Raw genomic sequence first — 23,530 nt, forward strand, 5'->3', positions numbered from 1 at the left:
GGTCTTGGGCCTGGACCCATCAGTACCTGCCATCTGGGGTTTGGGCATCTTAAAAAAGGACGTCTTTTGTCCTGTCCCCTCTTTGGGTGGGCCCAGCCTTGACCCACCCATCGTAGTTTTTGCTTTATGGGGACAGGAATTAAAATCGTGATTTTCCTCTCCGCAGAGGTTGCACCTTATCGTATGGCTACATCTTGAGGCTATGTGACCTTCTTGGCCACACCTATTGCAGCGAATCACACGCTCCGCGCCGCAGGTCTCCTGGGTGTGGCCAAACCTCAAGCAATTTCGGCAATACATAGGCATTTGAGGATAGAACAGGAAGCCCCGAACTCTCCCGATGGCAAAATTTGGGGGCGGATGGCAAAGACCCCCAATACCACCGGGATCCTTACGGAGCTTGACCCAGAACTTCCTCTTGCCGTTCCAGAACCGCACGGAGTTCAAGATTTTGTTTGCGAATCGCACCTCTTCGCAGTATCGCCGAAGAAAAGTGGCTATATCCTCCGTGGTCACATGAGGGCTGTGCATAGCCACCACCAACGGTATATGTTCCTCACCATAGAGGAACTGGAACGAAAGACCGTCGAGTCGATCGTCCCTCTGGTCCGCACCAGACAAGGTTGCATAGATGTTATCGCAACACGCCGTGGCCGTGAAGGTGACGGTATACAGGCCACGGCTTTCCTGGTCATTTAGACACAGGATGTCCTCCCTATTGAGGCGGAAGTAGTCAAGAAGAATCACCTCCGCAATGAAGCGGAGGTTCTTCAACTGACGATGGCTCTCCGACACCTCTATGCGGATGGTATTTCGCATCGACATTTCCCCAGAGGGGAAAGCCCAGGAGAACGGCATCTTCCACACCCAGGGACTAAGCCCCTTCCCCAATAGCAGCAGGGGCTCGGAATCCCGCTATAAAAGCGGAACCCTTACCCAAGGCAGAGGTCGGGGGTACCCTAGGTGCTTCCGAAGCTACAGGTAACGCTCAACGTACCGAAAATGCCTTCTGAGACACAAGGTCCCAGAGACAGGGGGATCGCAACCCGTTGTCCGTGGACTAAGCCCGCTCCCCAATAGCAGCAAGGGGGTGAAGTCCCTCCGTAAGGAGAGACAATCCCCCAAGGCCGAGAAGCGGGGTACCACAGACACCTTCCGACCAGACCAAATGCAGATACTACACTTGATCTTAGCCAAAAGGCCGAGAAGCGATAACCGTGAAAGGGGCGGGCCCAACAAGGTGCCCTTCATGGGCACTATCACTGCTTGCTGTCAGGGAGGCTGCCAGACAATTTTCCATGCACACTCTGGGCTGGGGGGCAGTCAACCACCAGTACACACAGCAGAACCTAAACCCATACCATTATTGCTAAGCAGCAAGACAGGGGCCCATTGCACTCCCACGGGGCCTTTTTAAATGCAATCCATAACCCGGATTTGCCAGGAACCCTTCTTACTCCTCCTACTTGCATGTGACACTGGGCTTAGGATCTGCATAGGAAACACACACACAAGCACACACCTACCTTTGTTGCCTGCAGATGCCTCCTTGGCTGTCCCCAAACGGTATCAAACCAACACCCACGGGAAGCTGTAAGCATAGAGGACATGCCTGCACCCCATTGGACTTACCTGTGTGGGTTAAACCCGGGTTATTTGACAACCTATGGCGGTGATGGTTCTGCTCAGGCAGAGCAGTGCTGATGCTCCTCATAAAGCTGTCGCTGCTGTGAAGGTTCTAGGTGACATCACAAATCCCTATGGTTACATACACAACAAAGCTGGGTTGTTGTTGTTTACACTCTGCAAGGCCTGTGGAAGTGAGTGACATCATAGCACTGTAGTTCTGAGGGTTCTAGATGGATGCAACAATCTCCTGTTGCTTCTATGAAGGCCATAATAGACGACATCACCAAACAGCTCCATAGTCACATACACAGCAAAGGAGAGATGTTGTTTACACCTAGTGATGTCAGTGGTATTGAGTGACATCACAGCACAGTGCTAAGGCTCCTGGGCCTGGACACAGCAGCGGCTGCAATATCTCAACGGAGAATACGTTTATATATATGTGTGTGTGTGCGCGTATATATATATATATATATATATATATATATATATATATATATTTCTCCGCCGAAATCACTTTTAAACCCATTTCCACCTTTTTTTCCCTTCTCTTCCTCTTACTTTTTTTTCACGTTTTTTTACGTTTTTCTCCTTTTCGCCTCTTTTCTGGGCGTATTATTCTTCTTTTTCTTCTTTTTTTTCGTCTAATGCATACCCCATCAGTGCAGCAATGCTTATTCAATACCGCCAGCAGATGGAGACACTGGGGGATAATTTTCTAAGGATTTATACTGATTTTTCCTGTCTGAATTTGTCGCACAGAAAGTTGCAGGCCAAATATGTGTGACATTTCTGCGACTTTAGCTTCTAGAGCATTTTTACAACATTATACATAGGTGCTGAATACATAAAAAGCGACTGTTCAGCGACAGACAAGTCGCATCGGCTGAAAGTAGGCCAGAATGTCAGTCCATGTTGGAGCAGGTTTAGATACAGTCTAAAGTATAGATCTCAAAGTCTGTGCACAGAATTTAGCAAGGGCCTCGCACCTTCTGATGCATCAGGTAGGTGCACAATAGCATAGCCTAACCCTCTGTACTTTGGTCTATATTGATGCGGGACATAGACAGCCAGCTGATGACCAATCCATTAGTGCAATGGATGGCTGGAAGCATTTGTCTTTGCCTTTGCAATACCACAGAAGCAATGCATGGTCAATGTACAGCAATGACACACCTGTGTGAACAGCCAGGAGACCCCCCCCCCCCCCCATGTTATGTTACATAGTTACATAGTTAGTACGGTCGAAAAAAGACATATGTCCATCAAGTTCAACCAGGGAATTAAGGGGTAGGGGTGTGGCGCGATATTGGGGAAGGGATGAGATTTTATATTTCTTCATAAGCATTAATCTTATTTTGTCAATTAGGAACATTCAGCACCCACCCGCTATCAAGGCAGCTGCCTATCATGTCATGCCCTACCTGCACAGGTGTGCTGGCTACTCAAATGATCCAATTAAGGAGGCCATTTAGTCAGCAGCAGCAGAAGTCCTGTGCCTGGACGCTCCAACAGCGGCCAGACACAAGCAGAAGCAGAAGCAGCAGAAGCAGCAGCAGCACCACCTTTTGTTTTTTGGCTGCAGCAGCAGCAAGGCCCACAGGGCTGGCTAGCTAGCAAGCAGGTAGCAATGAAAGTAGGAATCTTTCTTTTTAACCCTGTAAGGGGGTGGTGCACTGTACCCGAAGATACTGCCATATCGGGTCAATGCATAGGGCGATGGAAGCAAGCTTCGAAATCGGCCCCCGTTCTCAAAAATCCATTTAATATATGGTCCCCAGATAGGGGATGTATCAGATATTAAACTGATAAGAACAGATACTACACTTGATCTTAGCCAAAAGGCCGAGAAGCGATAACCGTGAAAGGGGCGGGCCCAACAAGGTGCCCTTCATGGGCACTATCACTGCTTGCTGTCAGGGAGGCTGCCAGACAATTTTCCATGCACACTCTGGGCTGGGGGGCAGTCAACCACCAGTACACACAGCAGAACCTAAACCCATACCATTATTGCTAAGCAGCAAGACAGGGGCCCATTGCACTCCCACGGGGCCTTTTTAAATGCAATCCATAACCCGGATTTGCCAGGAACCCTTCTTACTCCTCCTACTTGCATGTGACACTGGGCTTAGGATCTGCATAGGAAACACACACACAAGCACACACCTACCTTTGTTGCCTGCAGATGCCTCCTTGGCTGTCCCCAAACGGTATCAAACCAACACCCACGGGAAGCTGTAAGCATAGAGGACATGCCTGCACCCCATTGGACTTACCTGTGTGGGTTAAACCCGGGTTATTTGACAACCTATGGCGGTGATGGTTCTGCTCAGGCAGAGCAGTGCTGATGCTCCTCATAAAGCTGTCGCTGCTGTGAAGGTTCTAGGTGACATCACAAATCCCTATGGTTACATACACAACAAAGCTGGGTTGTTGTTGTTTACACTCTGCAAGGCCTGTGGAAGTGAGTGACATCATAGCACTGTAGTTCTGAGGGTTCTAGATGGATGCAACAATCTCCTGTTGCTTCTATGAAGGCCATAATAGACGACATCACCAAACAGCTCCATAGTCACATACACAGCAAAGGAGAGATGTTGTTTACACCTAGTGATGTCAGTGGTATTGAGTGACATCACAGCACAGTGCTAAGGCTCCTGGGCCTGGACACAGCAGCGGCTGCAATATCTCAACGGAGAATACGTTTATATATATGTGTGTGTGTGCGCGTATATATATATATATATATATATATATATATATATATTTCTCCGCCGAAATCACTTTTAAACCCATTTCCACCTTTTTTTCCCTTCTCTTCCTCTTACTTTTTTTTCACGTTTTTTTACGTTTTTCTCCTTTTCGCCTCTTTTCTGGGCGTATTATTCTTCTTTTTCTTCTTTTTTTACGTCTAATGCATACCCCATCAGTGCAGCAATGCTTATTCAATACCGCCAGCAGATGGAGACACTGGGGGATAATTTTCTAAGGATTTATACTGATTTTTCCTGTCTGAATTTGTCGCACAGAAAGTTGCAGGCCAAATATGTGTGACATTTCTGCGACTTTAGCTTCTAGAGCATTTTTACAACATTATACATAGGTGCTGAATACATAAAAAGCGACTGTTCAGCGACAGACAAGTCGCATCGGCTGAAAGTAGGCCAGAATGTCAGTCCATGTTGGAGCAGGTTTAGATACAGTCTAAAGTATAGATCTCAAAGTCTGTGCACAGAATTTAGCAAGGGCCTCGCACCTTCTGATGCATCAGGTAGGTGCACAATAGCATAGCCTAACCCTCTGTACTTTGGTCTATATTGATGCGGGACATAGACAGCCAGCTGATGACCAATCCATTAGTGCAATGGATGGCTGGAAGCATTTGTCTTTGCCTTTGCAATACCACAGAAGCAATGCATGGTCAATGTACAGCAATGACACACCTGTGTGAACAGCCAGGAGACCCCCCCCCCCCCCCCCCATGTTATGTTACATAGTTACATAGTTAGTACGGTCGAAAAAAGACATATGTCCATCAAGTTCAACCAGGGAATTAAGGGGTAGGGGTGTGGCGCGATATTGGGGAAGGGATGAGATTTTATATTTCTTCATAAGCATTAATCTTATTTTGTCAATTAGGAACATTCAGCACCCACCCGCTATCAAGGCAGCTGCCTATCATGTCATGCCCTACCTGCACAGGTGTGCTGGCTACTCAAATGATCCAATTAAGGAGGCCATTTAGTCAGCAGCAGCAGAAGTCCTGTGCCTGGACGCTCCAACAGCGGCCAGACACAAGCAGAAGCAGAAGCAGCAGAAGCAGCAGCAGCACCACCTTTTGTTTTTTGGCTGCAGCAGCAGCAAGGCCCACAGGGCTGGCTAGCTAGCAAGCAGGTAGCAATGAAAGTAGGAATCTTTCTTTTTAACCCTGTAAGGGGGTGGTGCACTGTACCCGAAGATACTGCCATATCGGGTCAATGCATAGGGCGACGGAAGCAAGCTTCGAAATCGGCCCCCGTTCTCAAAAATCCATTTAATATATGGTCCCCAGATAGGGGACGTATCAGATATTAAACTGATAAGAACAGATACTACACTTGATCTTAGCCAAAAGGCCGAGAAGCGATAACCGTGAAAGGGGCGGGCCCAACAAGGTGCCCTTCATGGGCACTATCACTGCTTGCTGTCAGGGAGGCTGCCAGACAATTTTCCATGCACACTCTGGGCTGGGGGGCAGTCAACCACCAGTACACACAGCAGAACCTAAACCCATACCATTATTGCTAAGCAGCAAGACAGGGGCCCATTGCACTCCCACGGGGCCTTTTTAAATGCAATCCATAACCCGGATTTGCCAGGAACCCTTCTTACTCCTCCTACTTGCATGTGACACTGGGCTTAGGATCTGCATAGGAAACACACACACAAGCACACACCTACCTTTGTTGCCTGCAGATGCCTCCTTGGCTGTCCCCAAACGGTATCAAACCAACACCCACGGGAAGCTGTAAGCATAGAGGACATGCCTGCACCCCATTGGACTTACCTGTGTGGGTTAAACCCGGGTTATTTGACAACCTATGGCGGTGATGGTTCTGCTCAGGCAGAGCAGTGCTGATGCTCCTCATAAAGCTGTCGCTGCTGTGAAGGTTCTAGGTGACATCACAAATCCCTATGGTTACATACACAACAAAGCTGGGTTGTTGTTGTTTACACTCTGCAAGGCCTGTGGAAGTGAGTGACATCATAGCACTGTAGTTCTGAGGGTTCTAGATGGATGCAACAATCTCCTGTTGCTTCTATGAAGGCCATAATAGACGACATCACCAAACAGCTCCATAGTCACATACACAGCAAAGGAGAGATGTTGTTTACACCTAGTGATGTCAGTGGTATTGAGTGACATCACAGCACAGTGCTAAGGCTCCTGGGCCTGGACACAGCAGCGGCTGCAATATCTCAACGGAGAATACGTTTATATATATGTGTGTGTGTGCGCGTATATATATATATATATATATATATATATATATATATATATATATATTTCTCCGCCGAAATCACTTTTAAACCCATTTCCACCTTTTTTTCCCTTCTCTTCCTCTTACTTTTTTTTCACGTTTTTTTACGTTTTTCTCCTTTTCGCCTCTTTTCTGGGCGTATTATTCTTCTTTTTCTTCTTTTTTTTCGTCTAATGCATACCCCATCAGTGCAGCAATGCTTATTCAATACCGCCAGCAGATGGAGACACTGGGGGATAATTTTCTAAGGATTTATACTGATTTTTCCTGTCTGAATTTGTCGCACAGAAAGTTGCAGGCCAAATATGTGTGACATTTCTGCGACTTTAGCTTCTAGAGCATTTTTACAACATTATACATAGGTGCTGAATACATAAAAAGCGACTGTTCAGCGACAGACAAGTCGCATCGGCTGAAAGTAGGCCAGAATGTCAGTCCATGTTGGAGCAGGTTTAGATACAGTCTAAAGTATAGATCTCAAAGTCTGTGCACAGAATTTAGCAAGGGCCTCGCACCTTCTGATGCATCAGGTAGGTGCACAATAGCATAGCCTAACCCTCTGTACTTTGGTCTATATTGATGCGGGACATAGACAGCCAGCTGATGACCAATCCATTAGTGCAATGGATGGCTGGAAGCATTTGTCTTTGCCTTTGCAATACCACAGAAGCAATGCATGGTCAATGTACAGCAATGACACACCTGTGTGAACAGCCAGGAGACCCCCCCCCCCCCCCCCATGTTATGTTACATAGTTACATAGTTAGTACGGTCGAAAAAAGACATATGTCCATCAAGTTCAACCAGGGAATTAAGGGGTAGGGGTGTGGCGTGATATTGGGGAAGGGATGAGATTTTATATTTCTTCATAAGCATTAATCTTATTTTGTCAATTAGGAACATTCAGCACCCACCCGCTATCAAGGCAGCTGCCTATCATGTCATGCCCTACCTGCACAGGTGTGCTGGCTACTCAAATGATCCAATTAAGGAGGCCATTTAGTCAGCAGCAGCAGAAGTCCTGTGCCTGGACGCTCCAACAGCGGCCAGACACAAGCAGAAGCAGAAGCAGCAGAAGCAGCAGCAGCACCACCTTTTGTTTTTTGGCTGCAGCAGCAGCAAGGCCCACAGGGCTGGCTAGCTGGCTAGCCAGCAAGCAGGTAGCAATGAAAGTAGGAATCTTTCTTTTTAACCCTGTAAGGGGGTGGTGCACTGTACCCGAAGATACTGCCATATCGGGTCAATGCATAGGGCGACGGAAGCAAGCTTCGAAATCGGCCCCCGTTCTCAAAAATCCATTTAATATATGGTCCCCAGATAGGGGACGTATCAGATATTAAACTGATAAGAACAGATACTACACTTGATCTTAGCCAAAAGGCCGAGAAGCGATAACCGTGAAAGGGGCGGGCCCAACAAGGTGCCCTTCATGGGCACTATCACTGCTTGCTGTCAGGGAGGCTGCCAGACAATTTTCCATGCACACTCTGGGCTGGGGGGCAGTCAACCACCAGTACACACAGCAGAACCTAAACCCATACCATTATTGCTAAGCAGCAAGACAGGGGCCCATTGCACTCCCACGGGGCCTTTTTAAATGCAATCCATAACCCGGATTTGCCAGGAACCCTTCTTACTCCTCCTACTTGCATGTGACACTGGGCTTAGGATCTGCATAGGAAACACACACACAAGCACACACCTACCTTTGTTGCCTGCAGATGCCTCCTTGGCTGTCCCCAAACGGTATCAAACCAACACCCACGGGAAGCTGTAAGCATAGAGGACATGCCTGCACCCCATTGGACTTACCTGTGTGGGTTAAACCCGGGTTATTTGACAACCTATGGCGGTGATGGTTCTGCTCAGGCAGAGCAGTGCTGATGCTCCTCATAAAGCTGTCGCTGCTGTGAAGGTTCTAGGTGACATCACAAATCCCTATGGTTACATACACAACAAAGCTGGGTTGTTGTTGTTTACACTCTGCAAGGCCTGTGGAAGTGAGTGACATCATAGCACTGTAGTTCTGAGGGTTCTAGATGGATGCAACAATCTCCTGTTGCTTCTATGAAGGCCATAATAGACGACATCACCAAACAGCTCCATAGTCACATACACAGCAAAGGAGAGATGTTGTTTACACCTAGTGATGTCAGTGGTATTGAGTGACATCACAGCACAGTGCTAAGGCTCCTGGGCCTGGACACAGCAGCGGCTGCAATATCTCAACGGAGAATACGTTTATATATATGTGTGTGTGTGCGCGTATATATATATATATATATATATATATATATATATATATATATATATATTTCTCCGCCGAAATCACTTTTAAACCCATTTCCACCTTTTTTTCCCTTCTCTTCCTCTTACTTTTTTTTCACGTTTTTTTACGTTTTTCTCCTTTTCGCCTCTTTTCTGGGCGTATTATTCTTCTTTTTCTTCTTTTTTTTCGTCTAATGCATACCCCATCAGTGCAGCAATGCTTATTCAATACCGCCAGCAGATGGAGACACTGGGGGATAATTTTCTAAGGATTTATACTGATTTTTCCTGTCTGAATTTGTCGCACAGAAAGTTGCAGGCCAAATATGTGTGACATTTCTGCGACTTTAGCTTCTAGAGCATTTTTACAACATTATACATAGGTGCTGAATACATAAAAAGCGACTGTTCAGCGACAGACAAGTCGCATCGGCTGAAAGTAGGCCAGAATGTCAGTCCATGTTGGAGCAGGTTTAGATACAGTCTAAAGTATAGATCTCAAAGTCTGTGCACAGAATTTAGCAAGGGCCTCGCACCTTCTGATGCATCAGGTAGGTGCACAATAGCATAGCCTAACCCTCTGTACTTTGGTCTATATTGATGCGGGACATAGACAGCCAGCTGATGACCAATCCATTAGTGCAATGGATGGCTGGAAGCATTTGTCTTTGCCTTTGCAATACCACAGAAGCAATGCATGGTCAATGTACAGCAATGACACACCTGTGTGAACAGCCAGGAGACCCCCCCCCCCCCCCATGTTATGTTACATAGTTACATAGTTAGTACGGTCGAAAAAAGACATATGTCCATCAAGTTCAACCAGGGAATTAAGGGGTAGGGGTGTGGCGTGATATTGGGGAAGGGATGAGATTTTATATTTCTTCATAAGCATTAATCTTATTTTGTCAATTAGGAACATTCAGCACCCACCCGCTATCAAGGCAGCTGCCTATCATGTCATGCCCTACCTGCACAGGTGTGCTGGCTACTCAAATGATCCAATTAAGGAGGCCATTTAGTCAGCAGCAGCAGAAGTCCTGTGCCTGGACGCTCCAACAGCGGCCAGACACAAGCAGAAGCAGAAGCAGCAGAAGCAGCAGCAGCACCACCTTTTGTTTTTTGGCTGCAGCAGCAGCAAGGCCCACAGGGCTGGCTAGCTGGCTAGCCAGCAAGCAGGTAGCAATGAAAGTAGGAATCTTTCTTTTTAACCATGTAAGGGGGTGGTGCACTGTACCCGAAGATACTGCCATATCGGGTCAATGCATAGGGCGACGGAAGCAAGCTTCGAAATCGGCCCCCGTTCTCAAAAATCCATTTAATATATGGTCCCCAGATAGGGGACGTATCAGATATTAAACTGATAAGAACAGATACTACACTTGATCTTAGCCAAAAGGCCGAGAAGCGATAACCGTGAAAGGGGCGGGCCCAACAAGGTGCCCTTCATGGGCACTATCACTGCTTGCTGTCAGGGAGGCTGCCAGACAATTTTCCATGCACACTCTGGGCTGGGGGGCAGTCAACCACCAGTACACACAGCAGAACCTAAACCCATACCATTATTGCTAAGCAGCAAGACAGGGGCCCATTGCACTCCCACGGGGCCTTTTTAAATGCAATCCATAACCCGGATTTGCCAGGAACCCTTCTTACTCCTCCTACTTGCATGTGACACTGGGCTTAGGATCTGCATAGGAAACACACACACAAGCACACACCTACCTTTGTTGCCTGCAGATGCCTCCTTGGCTGTCCCCAAACGGTATCAAACCAACAGCCACGGGAAGCTGTAAGCATAGAGGACATGCCTGCACCCCATTGGACTTACCTGTGTGGGTTAAACCCGGGTTATTTGACAACCTATGGCGGTGATGGTTCTGCTCAGGCAGAGCAGTGCTGATGCTCCTCATAAAGCTGTCGCTGCTGTGAAGGTTCTAGGTGACATCACAAATCCCTATGGTTACATACACAACAAAGCTGGGTTGTTGTTGTTTACACTCTGCAAGGCCTGTGGAAGTGAGTGACATCATAGCACTGTAGTTCTGAGGGTTCTAGATGGATGCAACAATCTCCTGTTGCTTCTATGAAGGCCATAATAGACGACATCACCAAACAGCTCCATAGTCACATACACAGCAAAGGAGAGATGTTGTTTACACCTAGTGATGTCAGTGGTATTGAGTGACATCACAGCACAGTGCTAAGGCTCCTGGGCCTGGACACAGCAGCGGCTGCAATATCTCAACGGAGAATACGTTTATATATATGTGTGTGTGTGCGCGTATATATATATATATATATATATATATATATATATATATATTTCTCCGCCGAAATCACTTTTAAACCCATTTCCACCTTTTTTTCCCTTCTCTTCCTCTTACTTTCTTTTTTTTCACGTTTTTTTACATTTTTCTCCTTTTCGCCTCTTTTCTGGGCGTATTATTCTTCTTTTTCTTCTTTTTTTTCGTCTAATGCATACCCCATCAGTGCAGCAATGCTTATTCAATACCGCCAGCAGATGGAGACACTGGGGGATAATTTTCTAAGGATTTATACTGATTTTTCCTGTCTGAATTTGTCGCACAGAAAGTTGCAGGCCAAATATGTGTGACATTTCTGCGACTTTAGCTTCTTAGAGCATTTTTACAACATTATACATAGGTGCTGAATACATAAAAAAGCGACTGTTCAGCGACAGACAAGTCGCATCGGCTGAAAGTAGGCCAGAATGTCAGTCCATGTTGGAGCAGGTTTAGATACAGTCTAAAGTATAGATCTCAAAGTCTGTGCACAGAATTTAGCAAGGGCCTCGCACCTTCTGATGCATCAGGTAGGTGCACAATAGCATAGCCTAACCCTCTGTACTTTGGTCTATATTGATGCGGGACATAGACAGCCAGCTGATGACCAATCCATTAGTGCAATGGATGGCTGGAAGCATTTGTCTTTTGCCTTTGCAATACCACAGAAGCAATGCATGGTCAATGTACAGCAATGACACACCTGTGTGAACAGCCAGGAGACCCCCCCCCCCCCCCCCATGTTATGTTACATAGTTACATAGTTAGTACGGTCGAAAAAAGACATATGTCCATCAAGTTCAACCAGGGAATTAAGGGGTAGGGGTGTGGCGCGATATTGGGGAAGGGATGAGATTTTATATTTCTTCATAAGCATTAATCTTATTTTGTCAATTAGGAACATTCAGCACCCACCCGCTATCAAGGCAGCTGCCTATCATGTCATGCCCTACCTGCACAGGTGTGCTGGCTACTCAAATGATCCAATTAAGGAGGCCATTTAGTCAGCAGCAGCAGAAGTCCTGTGCCTGGACGCTCCAACAGCGGCCAGACACAAGCAGAAGCAGAAGCAGCAGAAGCAGACGCAGCACCACCTTTTGTTTTTTGGCTGCAGCAGCAGCAAGGCCCACAGGGCTGGCTAGCTGGCTAGCCAGCAAGCAGGTAGCAATGAAAGTAGGAATCTTTCTTTTTAACCCTGTAAGGGGGTGGTGCACTGTACCCGAAGATACTGCCATATCGGGTCAATGCATAGGGCGACGGAAGCAAGCTTCGAAATCGGCCCCCGTTCTCAAAAATCCATTTAATATATGGTCCCCAGATAGGGGACGTATCAGATATTAAACTGATAAGAACAGATACTACACTTGATCTTAGCCAAAAGGCCGAGAAGCGATAACCGTGAAAGGGGCGGGCCCAACAAGGTGCCCTTCATGGGCACTATCACTGCTTGCTGTCAGGGAGGCTGCCAGACAATTTTCCATGCACACTCTGGGCTGGGGGGCAGTCAACCACCAGTACACACAGCAGAACCTAAACCCATACCATTATTGCTAAGCAGCAAGACAGGGGCCCATTGCACTCCCACGGGGCCTTTTTAAATGCAATCCATAACCCGGATTTGCCAGGAACCCTTCTTACTCCTCCTACTTGCATGTGACACTGGGCTTAGGATCTGCATAGGAAACACACACACAAGCACACACCTACCTTTGTTGCCTGCAGATGCCTCCTTGGCTGTCCCCAAACGGTATCAAACCAACACCCACGGGAAGCTGTAAGCATAGAGGACATGCCTGCACCCCATTGGACTTACCTGTGTGGGTTAAACCCGGGTTATTTGACAACCTATGGCGGTGATGGTTCTGCTCAGGCAGAGCAGTGCTGATGCTCCTCATAAAGCTGTCGCTGCTGTGAAGGTTCTAGGTGACATCACAAATCCCTATGGTTACATACACAACAAAGCTGGGTTGTTGTTGTTTACACTCTGCAAGGCCTGTGGAAGTGAGTGACATCATAGCACTGTAGTTCTGAGGGTTCTAGATGGATGCAACAATCTCCTATTGCTTCTATGAAGGCCATAATAGACGACATCACCAAACAGCTCCATAGTCACATACACAGCAAAGGAGAGATGTTGTTTACACCTAGTGATGTCAGTGGTATTGAGTGACATCACAGCACAGTGCTAAGGCTCCTGGGCCTGGACACAGCAGCGGCTGCAATATCTCAACGGAGAATACGTTTATATATATGTGTGTGTGTGCGCGTATATATATATATATATATATATATATATATATATTTCTCCGCCGAAATCACTTTTAAACCCATTTCCACCTTTTTTTCCCTTCTCTTCCTCTTACTTTTTTTTCAAGTTTTTTTACGTTTTTCTCCTTTTCGCCTCTTTTCTGGGCGTATTATTCTTCTTTTTCTTCTTTTTTTTCGTCTAATGCATACCCCATCAGTGCAGCAATGCTTATTCAATACCGCCAGCAGATGGAGACACTGGGGGATAATTTTCTAAGGATTTATACTGATTTTTCCTGTCTGAATTTGTCGCACAGAAAGTTGCAGGCCAAATATGTGTGACATTTCTGCGACTTTAGCTTCTAGAGCATTTTTACAACATTATACATAGGTGCTGAATACATAAAAAGCGACTGTTCAGCGACAGACAAGTCGCATCGGCTGAAAGTAGGCCAGAATGTCAGTCCATGTTGGAGCAGGTTTAGATACAGTCTAAAGTATAGATCTCAAAGTCTGTGCACAGAATTTAGCAAGGGCCTCGCACCTTCTGATGCATCAGGTAGGTGCACAATAGCATAGCCTAACCCTCTGTACTTTGGTCTATATTGATGCGGGACATAGACAGCCAGCTGATGACCAATCCATTAGTGCAATGGATGGCTGGAAGCATTTGTCTTTGCCTTTGCAATACCACAGAAGCAATGCATGGTCAATGTACAGCAATGACACACCTGTGTGAACAGCCAGGAGACCCCCCCCCCCCCCCCATGTTATGTTACATAGTTACATAGTTAGTACGGTCGAAAAAAGACATATGTCCATCAAGTTCAACCAGGGAATTAAGGGGTAGGGGTGTGGCGCGATATTGGGGAAGGGATGAGATTTTATATTTCTTCATAAGCATTAATCTTATTTTGTCAATTAGGAACATTCAGCACCCACCCGCTATCAAGGCAGCTGCCTATCATGTCATGCCCTACCTGCACAGGTGTGCTGGCTACTCAAATGATCCAATTAAGGAGGCCATTTAGTCAGCAGCAGCAGAAGTCCTGTGCCTGGACGCTCCAACAGCGGCCAGACACAAGCAGAAGCAGAAGCAGCAGAAGCAGCAGCAGCACCACCTTTTGTTTTTTGGCTGCAGCAGCAGCAAGGCCCACAGGGCTGGCTAGCTGGCTAGCCAGCAAGCAGGTAGCAATGAAAGTAGGAATCTTTCTTTTTAACCCTGTAAGGGGGTGGTGCACTGTACCCGAAGATACTGCCATATCGGGTCAATGCATAGGGTGACGGAAGCAAGCTTCGAAATCGGCCCCCGTTCTCAAAAATCCATTTAATATATGGTCCCCAGATAGGGGACGTATCAGATATTAAACTGATAAGAACAGATACTACACTTGATCTTAGCCAAAAGGCCGAGAAGCGATAACCGTGAAAGGGGCGGGCCCAACAAGGTGCCCTTCATGGGCACTATCACTGCTTGCTGTCAGGGAGGCTGCCAGACAATTTTCCATGCACACTCTGGGCTGGGGGGCAGTCAACCACCAGTACACACAGCAGAACCTAAACCCATACCATTATTGCTAAGCAGCAAGACAGGGGCCCATTGCACTCCCACGGGGCCTTTTTAAATGCAATCCATAACCCGGATTTGCCAGGAACCCTTCTTACTCCTCCTACTTGCATGTGACACTGGGCTTAGGATCTGCATAGGAAACACACACACAAGCACACACCTACCTTTGTTGCCTGCAGATGCCTCCTTGGCTGTCCCCAAACGGTATCAAACCAACACCCACGGGAAGCTGTAAGCATAGAGGACATGCCTGCACCCCATTGGACTTACCTGTGTGGGTTAAACCCGGGTTATTTGACAACCTATGGCGGTGATGGTTCTGCTCAGGCAGAGCAGTGCTGATGCTCCTCATAAAGCTGTCGCTGCTGTGAAGGTTCTAGGTGACATCACAAATCCCTATGGTTACATACACAACAAAGCTGGGTTGTTGTTGTTTACACTCTGCAAGGCCTGTGGAAGTGAGTGACATCATAGCACTGTAGTTCTGAGGGTTCTAGATGGATGCAACAATCTCCTGTTGCTTCTATGAAGGCCATAATAGACGACATCACCAAACAGCTCCATAGTCACATACACAGCAAAGGAGAGATGTTGTTTACACCTAGTGATGTCAGTGGTATTGAGTGACATCACAGCACAGTGCTAAGGCTCCTGGGCCTGGACACAGCAGCGGCTGCAATATCTCAACGGAGAATACGTTTATATATATGTGTGTGTGTGCGCGTATATATATATATATATATATATATATATATATATATATATATATATATATATATTTCTCCGCCGAAATCACTTTTAAACCCATTTCCACCTTTTTTTCCCTTCTCTTCCTCTTACTTTTTTTTCACGTTTTTTTACGTTTTTCTCCTTTTCGCCTCTTTTCTGGGCGTATTATTCTTCTTTTTCTTCTTTTTTTTCGTCTAATGCATACCCCATCAGTGCAGCAATGCTTATTCAATACCGCCAGCAGATGGAGACACTGGGGGATAATTTTCTAAGGATTTATACTGATTTTTCCTATCTGAATTTGTCGCACAGAAAGTTGCAGGCCAAATATGTGTGACATTTCTGCGACTTTAGCTTCTAGAGCATTTTTACAACATTATACATAGGTGCTGAATACATAAAAAGCGACTGTTCAGCGACAGACAAGTCGCATCGGCTGAAAGTAGGCCAGAATGTCAGTCCATGTTGGAGCAGGTTTAGATACAGTCTAAAGTATAGATCTCAAAGTCTGTGCACAGAATTTAGCAAGGGCCTCGCACCTTCTGATGCATCAGGTAGGTGCACAATAGCATAGCCTAACCCTCTGTACTTTGGTCTATATTGATGCGGGACATAGACAGCCAGCTGATGACCAATCCATTAGTGCAATGGATGGCTGGAAGCATTTGTCTTTGCCTTTGCAATACCACAGAAGCAATGCATGGTCAATGTACAGCAATGACACACCTGTGTGAACAGCCAGGAGACCCCCCCCCCCCCCATGTTATGTTACATAGTTACATAGTTAGTACGGTCGAAAAAAGACATATGTCCATCAAGTTCAACCAGGGAATTAAGGGGTAGGGGTGTGGCGCGATATTGGGGAAGGGATGAGATTTTATATTTCTTCATAAGCATTAATCTTATTTTGTCATTTAGGAACATTCAGCACCCACCCGCTATCAAGGCAGCTGCCTATCATGTCATGCCCTACCTGCACAGGTGTGCTGGCTACTCAAATGATCCAATTAAGGAGGCCATTTAGTCAGCAGCAGCAGAAGTCCTGTGCCTGGACGCTCCAACAGCGGCCAGACACAAGCAGAAGCAGAAGCAGCAGAAGCAGCAGCAGCACCACCTTTTGTTTTTTGGCTGCAGCAGCAGCAAGGCCCACAGGGCTGGCTAGCTGGCTAGCCAGCAAGCAGGTAGCAATGAAAGTAGGAATCTTTCTTTTTAACCCTGTAAGGGGGTGGTGCACTGTACCCGAAGATACTGCCATATCGGGTCAATGCATAGGGCGACGGAAGCAAGCTTCGAAATCGGCCCCCGTTCTCAAAAATCCATTTAATATATGGTCCCCAGATAGGGGACGTATCAGATATTAAACTGATAAGAACAGATACTACACTTGATCTTAGCCAAAAGGCCGAGAAGCGATAACCGTGAAAGGGGCGGGCCCAACAAGGTGCCCTTCATGGGCACTATCACTGCTTGCTGTCAGGGAGGCTGCCAGACAATTTTCCATGCACACTCTGGGCTGGGGGGCAGTCAACCACCAGTACACACAGCAGAACCTAAACCCATACCATTATTGCTAAGCAGCAAGACAGGGGCCCATTGCACTCCCACGGGGCCTTTTTAAATGCAATCCATAACCCGGATTTGCCAGGAACCCTTCTTACTCCTCCTACTTGCATGTGACACTGGGCTTAGGATCTGCATAGGAAACACACACACAAGCACACACCTACCTTTGTTGCCTGCAGATGCCTCCTTGGCTGTCCCCAAACGGTATCAAACCAACACCCACGGGAAGCTGTAAGCATAGAGGACATGCCTGCACCCCATTGGACTTACCTGTGTGGGTTAAACCCGGGTTATTTGACAACCTATGGCGGTGATGGTTCTGCTCAGGCAGAGCAGTGCTGATGCTCCTCATAAAGCTGTCGCTGCTGTGAAGGTTCTAGGTGACATCACAAATCCCTATGGTTACATACACAACAAAGCTGGGTTGTTGTTGTTTACACTCTGCAAGGCCTGTGGAAGTGAGTGACATCATAGCACTGTAGTTCTGAGGGTTCTAGATGGATGCAACAATCTCCTGTTGCTTCTATGAAGGCCATAATAGACGACATCACCAAACAGCTCCATAGTCACATACACAGCAAAGGAGAGATGTTGTTTACACCTAGTGATGTCAGTGGTATTGAGTGACATCACAGCACAGTGCTAAGGCTCCTGGGCCTGGACACAGCAGCGGCTGCAATATCTCAACGGAGAATACGTTTATATATATGTGTGTGTGTGCACGTATATATATATATATATATATATATATATATATATATATATATATATATATATATATTTCTCCGCCGAAATCACTTTTAAACCCATTTCCACCTTTTTTTCCCTTCTCTTCCTCTTACTTTTTTTTCACGTTTTTTTACGTTTTTCTCCTTTTCGCCTCTTTTCTGGGCGTATTATTCTTCTTTTTCTTCTTTTTTTTCGTCTAATGCATACCCCATCAGTGCAGCAATGCTTATTCAATACCGCCAGCAGATGGAGACACTGGGGGATAATTTTCTAAGGATTTATACTGATTTTTCCTGTCTGAATTTGTCGCACAGAAAGTTGCAGGCCAAATATGTGTGACATTTCTGCGACTTTAGCTTCTAGAGCATTTTTACAACATTATACATAGGTGCTGAATACATAAAAAGCGACTGTTCAGCGACAGACAAGTCGCATCGGCTGAAAGTAGGCCAGAATGTCAGTCCATGTTGGAGCAGGTTTAGATACAGTCTAAAGTATAGATCTCAAAGTCTGTGCACAGAATTTAGCAAGGGCCTCGCACCTTCTGATGCATCAGGTAGGTGCACAATAGCATAGCCTAACCCTCTGTACTTTGGTCTATATTGATGCGGGACATAGACAGCCAGCTGATGACCAATCCATTAGTGCAATGGATGGCTGGAAGCATTTGTCTTTGCCTTTGCAATACCACAGAAGCAATGCATGGTCAATGTACAGCAATGACACACCTGTGTGAACAGCCAGGAGACCCCCCCCCCCCCCCATGTTATGTTACATAGTTACATAGTTAGTACGGTCGAAAAAAGACATATGTCCATCAAGTTCAACCAGGGAATTAAGGGGTAGGGGTGTGGCGCGATATTGGGGAAGGGATGAGATTTTATATTTCTTCATAAGCATTAATCTTATTTTGTCAATTAGGAACATTCAGCACCCACCCGCTATCAAGGCAGCTGCCTATCATGTCATGCCCTACCTGCACAGGTGTGCTGGCTACTCAAATGATCCAATTAAGGAGGCCATTTAGTCAGCAGCAGCAGAAGTCCTGTGCCTGGACGCTCCAACAGCGGCCAGACACAAGCAGAAGCAGCAGAAGCAGCAGCAGCACCACCTTTTGTTTTTTGGCTGCAGCAGCAGCAAGGCCCACAGGGCTGGCTAGCTGGCTAGCCAGCAAGCAGGTAGCAATGAAAGTAGGAATCTTTCTTTTTAACCCTGTAAGGGGGTGGTGCACTGTACCCGAAGATACTGCCATATCGGGTCAATGCATAGGGCGACGGAAGCAAGCTTCGAAATCGGCCCCCGTTCTCAAAAATCCATTTAATATATGGTCCCCAGATAGGGGACGTATCAGATATTAAACTGATAAGAACAGATACTACACTTGATCTTAGCCAAAAGGCCGAGAAGCGATAACCGTGAAAGGGGCGGGCCCAACAAGGTGCCCTTCATGGGCACTATCACTGCTTGCTGTCAGGGAGGCTGCCAGACAATTTTCCATGCACACTCTGGGCTGGGGGGCAGTCAACCACCAGTACACACAGCAGAACCTAAACCCATACCATTATTGCTAAGCAGCAAGACAGGGGCCCATTGCACTCCCTCGGGGCCTTTTTAAATGCAATCCATAACCCGGATTTGCCAGGAACCCTTCTTACTCCTCCTACTTGCATGTGACACTGGGCTTAGGATCTGCATAGGAAACACACACACAAGCACACACCTACCTTTGTTGCCTGCAGATGCCTCCTTGGCTGTCCCCAAACGGTATCAAACCAACACCCACGGGAAGCTGTAAGCATAGAGGACATGCCTGCACCCCATTCGACTTACCTGTGTGGGTTAAACCCGGGTTATTTGACAACCTATGGCGGTGATGGTTCTGCTCAGGCAGAGCAGTGCTGATGCTCCTCATAAAGCTGTCGCTGCTGTGAAGGTTCTAGGTGACATCACAAATCCCTATGGTTACATACACAACAAAGCTGGGTTGTTGTTGTTTACACTCTGCAAGGCCTGTGGAAGTGAGTGACATCATAGCACTGTAGTTCTGAGGGTTCTAGATGGATGCAACAATCTCCTGTTGCTTCTATGAAGGCCATAATAGACGACATCACCAAACAGCTCCATAGTCACATACACAGCAAAGGAGAGATGTTGTTTACACCTAGTGATGTCAGTGGTATTGAGTGACATCACAGCACAGTGCTAAGGCTCCTGGGCCTGGACACAGCAGCGGCTGCAATATCTCAACGGAGAATACGTTTATATATATGTGTGTGTGTGCGCGTATGTATATATATATATATATATATATATATATATATTTCTTCGCCGAAATCACTTTTAAACCCATTTCCACCTTTTTTTCCCTTCTCTTCCTCTTACTTTTTTTTCACGTTTTTTTACGTTTTTCTCCTTTTCGCCTCTTTTCTGGGCGTATTATTCTTCTTTTTCTTCTTTTTTTTCGTCTAATGCATACCCCATCAGTGCAGCAATGCTTATTCAATACCGCCAGCAGATGGAGACACTGGGGGATAATTTTCTAAGGATTTATACTGATTTTTCCTGTCTGAATTTGTCGCACAGAAAGTTGCAGGCCAAATATGTGTGACATTTCTGCGACTTTAGCTTCTAGAGCATTTTTACAACATTATACATAGGTGCTGAATACATAAAAAGCGACTGTTCAGCGACAGACAAGTCGCATCGGCTGAAAGTAGGCCAGAATGTCAGTCCATGTTGGAGCAGGTTTAGATACAGTCTAAAGTATAGATCTCAAAGTCTGTGCACAGAATTTAGCAAGGGCCTCGCACCTTCTGATGCATCAGGTAGGTGTACAATAGCATAGCCTAACCCTCTGTACTTTGGTCTATATTGATGCGGGACATAGACAGCCAGCTGATGACCAATCCATTAGTGCAATGGATGGCTGGAAGCATTTGTCTTTGCCTTTGCAATACCACAGAAGCAATGCATGGTCAATGTACAGCAATGACACACCTGTGTGAACAGCCAGGAGACCCCCCCCCCCCCCATGTTATGTTACATAGTTACATAGTTAGTACGGTCGAAAAAAGACATATGTCCATCAAGTTCAACCAGGGAATTAAGGGGTAGGGGTGTGGCGCGATATTGTGGAAGGGATGAGATTTTATATTTCTTCATAAGCATTAATCTTATTTTGTCAATTAGGAACATTCAGCACCCACCCGCTATCAAGGCAGCTGCCTATCATGTCATGCCCTACCTGCACAGGTGTGCTGGCTACTCAAATGATCCAATTAAGGAGGCCATTTAGTCAGCAGCAGCAGAAGTCCTGTGCCTGGACGCTCCAACAGCGGCCAGACACAAGCAGAAGCAGAAGCAGCAGAAGCAGCAGCAGCACCACCTTTTGTTTTTTGGCTGCAGCAGCAGCAAGGCCCACAGGGCTGGCTAGCTGGCTAGCCAGCAAGCAGGTAGCAATGAAAGTAGGAATCTTTCTTTTTAACCCTGTAAGGGGGTGGTGCACTGTACCCGAAGATACTGCCATATCGGGTCAATGCATAGGGCGACGGAAGCAAGCTTCGAAATCGGCCCCCGTTCTCAAAAATCCATTTAATATATGGTCCCCAGATAGGGGACGTATCAGATATTAAACTGATAAGAACAGATACTACACTTGATCTTAGCCAAAAGGCCGAGAAGCGATAACCGTGAAAGGGGCGGGCCCAACAAGGTGCCCTTCATGGGCACTATCACTGCTTGCTGTCAGGGAGGCTGCCAGACAATTTTCCATGCACACTCTGGGCTGGGGGGCAGTCAACCACCAGTACACACAGCAGAACCTAAACCCATACCATTATTGCTAAGCAGCAAGACAGGGGCCCATTGCACTCCCACGGGGCCTTTTTAAATGCAATCCATAACCCGGATTTGCCAGGAACCCTTCTTACTCCTCCTACTTGCATGTGACACTGGGCTTAGGATCTGCATAGGAAACACACACACAAGCACACACCTACCTTTGTTGCCTGCAGATGCCTCCTTGGCTGTCCCCAAACGGTATCAAACCAACACCCACGGGAAGCTGTAAGCATAGAGGACATGCCTGCACCCCATTGGACTTACCTGTGTGGGTTAAACCCGGGTTATTTGACAACCTATGGCGGTGATGGTTCTGCTCAGGCAGAGCAGTGCTGATGCTCCTCATAAAGCTGTCGCTGCTGTGAAGGTTCTAGGTGACATCACAAATCCCTATGGTTACATACACAACAAAGCTGGGTTGTTGTTGTTTACACTCTGCAAGGCCTGTGGAAGTGAGTGACATCATAGCACTGTAGTTCTGAGGGTTCTAGATGGATGCAACAATCTCCTGTTGCTTCTATGAAGGCCATAATAGACGACATCACCAAACAGCTCCATAGTCACATACACAGCAAAGGAGAGATGTTGTTTACACCTAGTGATGTCAGTGGTATTGAGTGACATCACAGCACAGTGCTAAGGCTCCTGGGCCTGGACACAGCAGCGGCTGCAATATCTCAACGGAGAATACGTTTATATATATGTGTGTGTGTGCGCGTATATATATATATATATATATATATATATATATATATATATTTCTCCGCCGAAATCACTTTTAAACCCATTTCCACCTTTTTTCCCTTCTCTTCCTCTTACTTTTTTTTCACGTTTTTTTTACGTTTTTCTCCTTTTCGCCTCTTTTCTGGGCGTATTATTCTTCTTTTTCTTCTTTTTTTTCGTCTAATGCATACCCCATCAGTGCAGCAATGCTTATTCAATACCGCCAGCAGATGGAGACACTGGGGGATAATTTTCTAAGGATTTATACTGATTTTTCCTGTCTGAATTTGTCACACAGAAAGTTGCAGGCCAAATATGTGTGACATTTCTGCGACTTTAGCTTCTAGAGCATTTTTACAACATTATACATAGGTGCTGAATACATAAAAAGCGACTGTTCAGCGACAGACAAGTCGCATCGGCTGAAAGTAGGCCAGAATGTCAGTCCATGTTGGAGCAGGTTTAGATACAGTCTAAAGTATAGATCTCAAAGTCTGTGCACAGAATTTAGCAAGGGCCTCGCACCTTCTGATGCATCAGGTAGGTGCACAATAGCATAGCCTAACCCTCTGTACTTTGGTCTATATTGATGCGGGACATAGACAGCCAGCTGATGACCAATCCATTAGTGCAATGGATGGCTGGAAGCATTTGTCTTTGCCTTTGCAATACCACAGAAGCAATGCATGGTCAATGTACAGCAATGACACACCTGTGTGAACAGCCAGGAGACCCCCCCCCCCCATGTTATGTTACATAGTTACATAGTTAGTACGGTCGAAAAAAGACATATGTCCATCAAGTTCAACCAGGGAATTAAGGGGTAGGGGTGTGGCGCGATATTGGGGAAGGGATGAGATTTTATATTTCTTCATAAGCATTAATCTTATTTTGTCAATTAGGAA

At 46.3% G+C, this 23,530-nt stretch overlaps 9 non-coding genes and 1 pseudogene across 9 annotated transcripts; all 10 read right to left on the reverse strand.

Annotated features, from left to right (window-relative positions):
- Nucleotides 1–995: 995 nt before the first annotated feature.
- LOC130312615 (U2 spliceosomal RNA) lies at nt 996–1,213 on the reverse strand (annotated as a pseudogene).
- Nucleotides 1,214–3,295: 2,082 nt separating this feature from the next.
- LOC130312563 (U2 spliceosomal RNA) lies at nt 3,296–3,486 on the reverse strand. Its single transcript, XR_008860674.1, has one exon. It is a non-coding gene; the product is annotated as a U2 spliceosomal RNA (small nuclear RNA).
- A 2,079-nt stretch (nt 3,487–5,565) lies between these two features.
- LOC130312530 (U2 spliceosomal RNA) lies at nt 5,566–5,756 on the reverse strand. Its single transcript, XR_008860643.1, has one exon. It is a non-coding gene; the product is annotated as a U2 spliceosomal RNA (small nuclear RNA).
- Nucleotides 5,757–7,852: 2,096 nt separating this feature from the next.
- Nucleotides 7,853–8,043, reverse strand: LOC130312531 (U2 spliceosomal RNA). Its single transcript, XR_008860644.1, has one exon. It is a non-coding gene; the product is annotated as a U2 spliceosomal RNA (small nuclear RNA).
- A 2,096-nt stretch (nt 8,044–10,139) lies between these two features.
- On the reverse strand, nt 10,140–10,330 carry LOC130312532 (U2 spliceosomal RNA). The gene has a single exon (XR_008860645.1). It is a non-coding gene; the product is annotated as a U2 spliceosomal RNA (small nuclear RNA).
- A 2,097-nt stretch (nt 10,331–12,427) lies between these two features.
- LOC130312533 (U2 spliceosomal RNA) lies at nt 12,428–12,618 on the reverse strand. The gene has a single exon (XR_008860646.1). It is a non-coding gene; the product is annotated as a U2 spliceosomal RNA (small nuclear RNA).
- A 2,083-nt stretch (nt 12,619–14,701) lies between these two features.
- LOC130312565 (U2 spliceosomal RNA) lies at nt 14,702–14,892 on the reverse strand. Its single transcript, XR_008860676.1, has one exon. It is a non-coding gene; the product is annotated as a U2 spliceosomal RNA (small nuclear RNA).
- A 2,101-nt stretch (nt 14,893–16,993) lies between these two features.
- Nucleotides 16,994–17,184, reverse strand: LOC130312534 (U2 spliceosomal RNA). Its single transcript, XR_008860647.1, has one exon. It is a non-coding gene; the product is annotated as a U2 spliceosomal RNA (small nuclear RNA).
- A 2,098-nt stretch (nt 17,185–19,282) lies between these two features.
- LOC130312537 (U2 spliceosomal RNA) lies at nt 19,283–19,473 on the reverse strand. The gene has a single exon (XR_008860649.1). It is a non-coding gene; the product is annotated as a U2 spliceosomal RNA (small nuclear RNA).
- Nucleotides 19,474–21,556: 2,083 nt separating this feature from the next.
- On the reverse strand, nt 21,557–21,747 carry LOC130312538 (U2 spliceosomal RNA). Its single transcript, XR_008860650.1, has one exon. It is a non-coding gene; the product is annotated as a U2 spliceosomal RNA (small nuclear RNA).
- Between the last annotated feature and the right edge of the window lie 1,783 nt (nt 21,748–23,530).

The sequence above is a fragment of the Hyla sarda genome, unplaced genomic scaffold (assembly GCF_029499605.1).
Source record: "Hyla sarda isolate aHylSar1 unplaced genomic scaffold, aHylSar1.hap1 scaffold_172, whole genome shotgun sequence".
NCBI lineage: Eukaryota > Metazoa > Chordata > Amphibia > Anura > Hylidae > Hyla > Hyla sarda.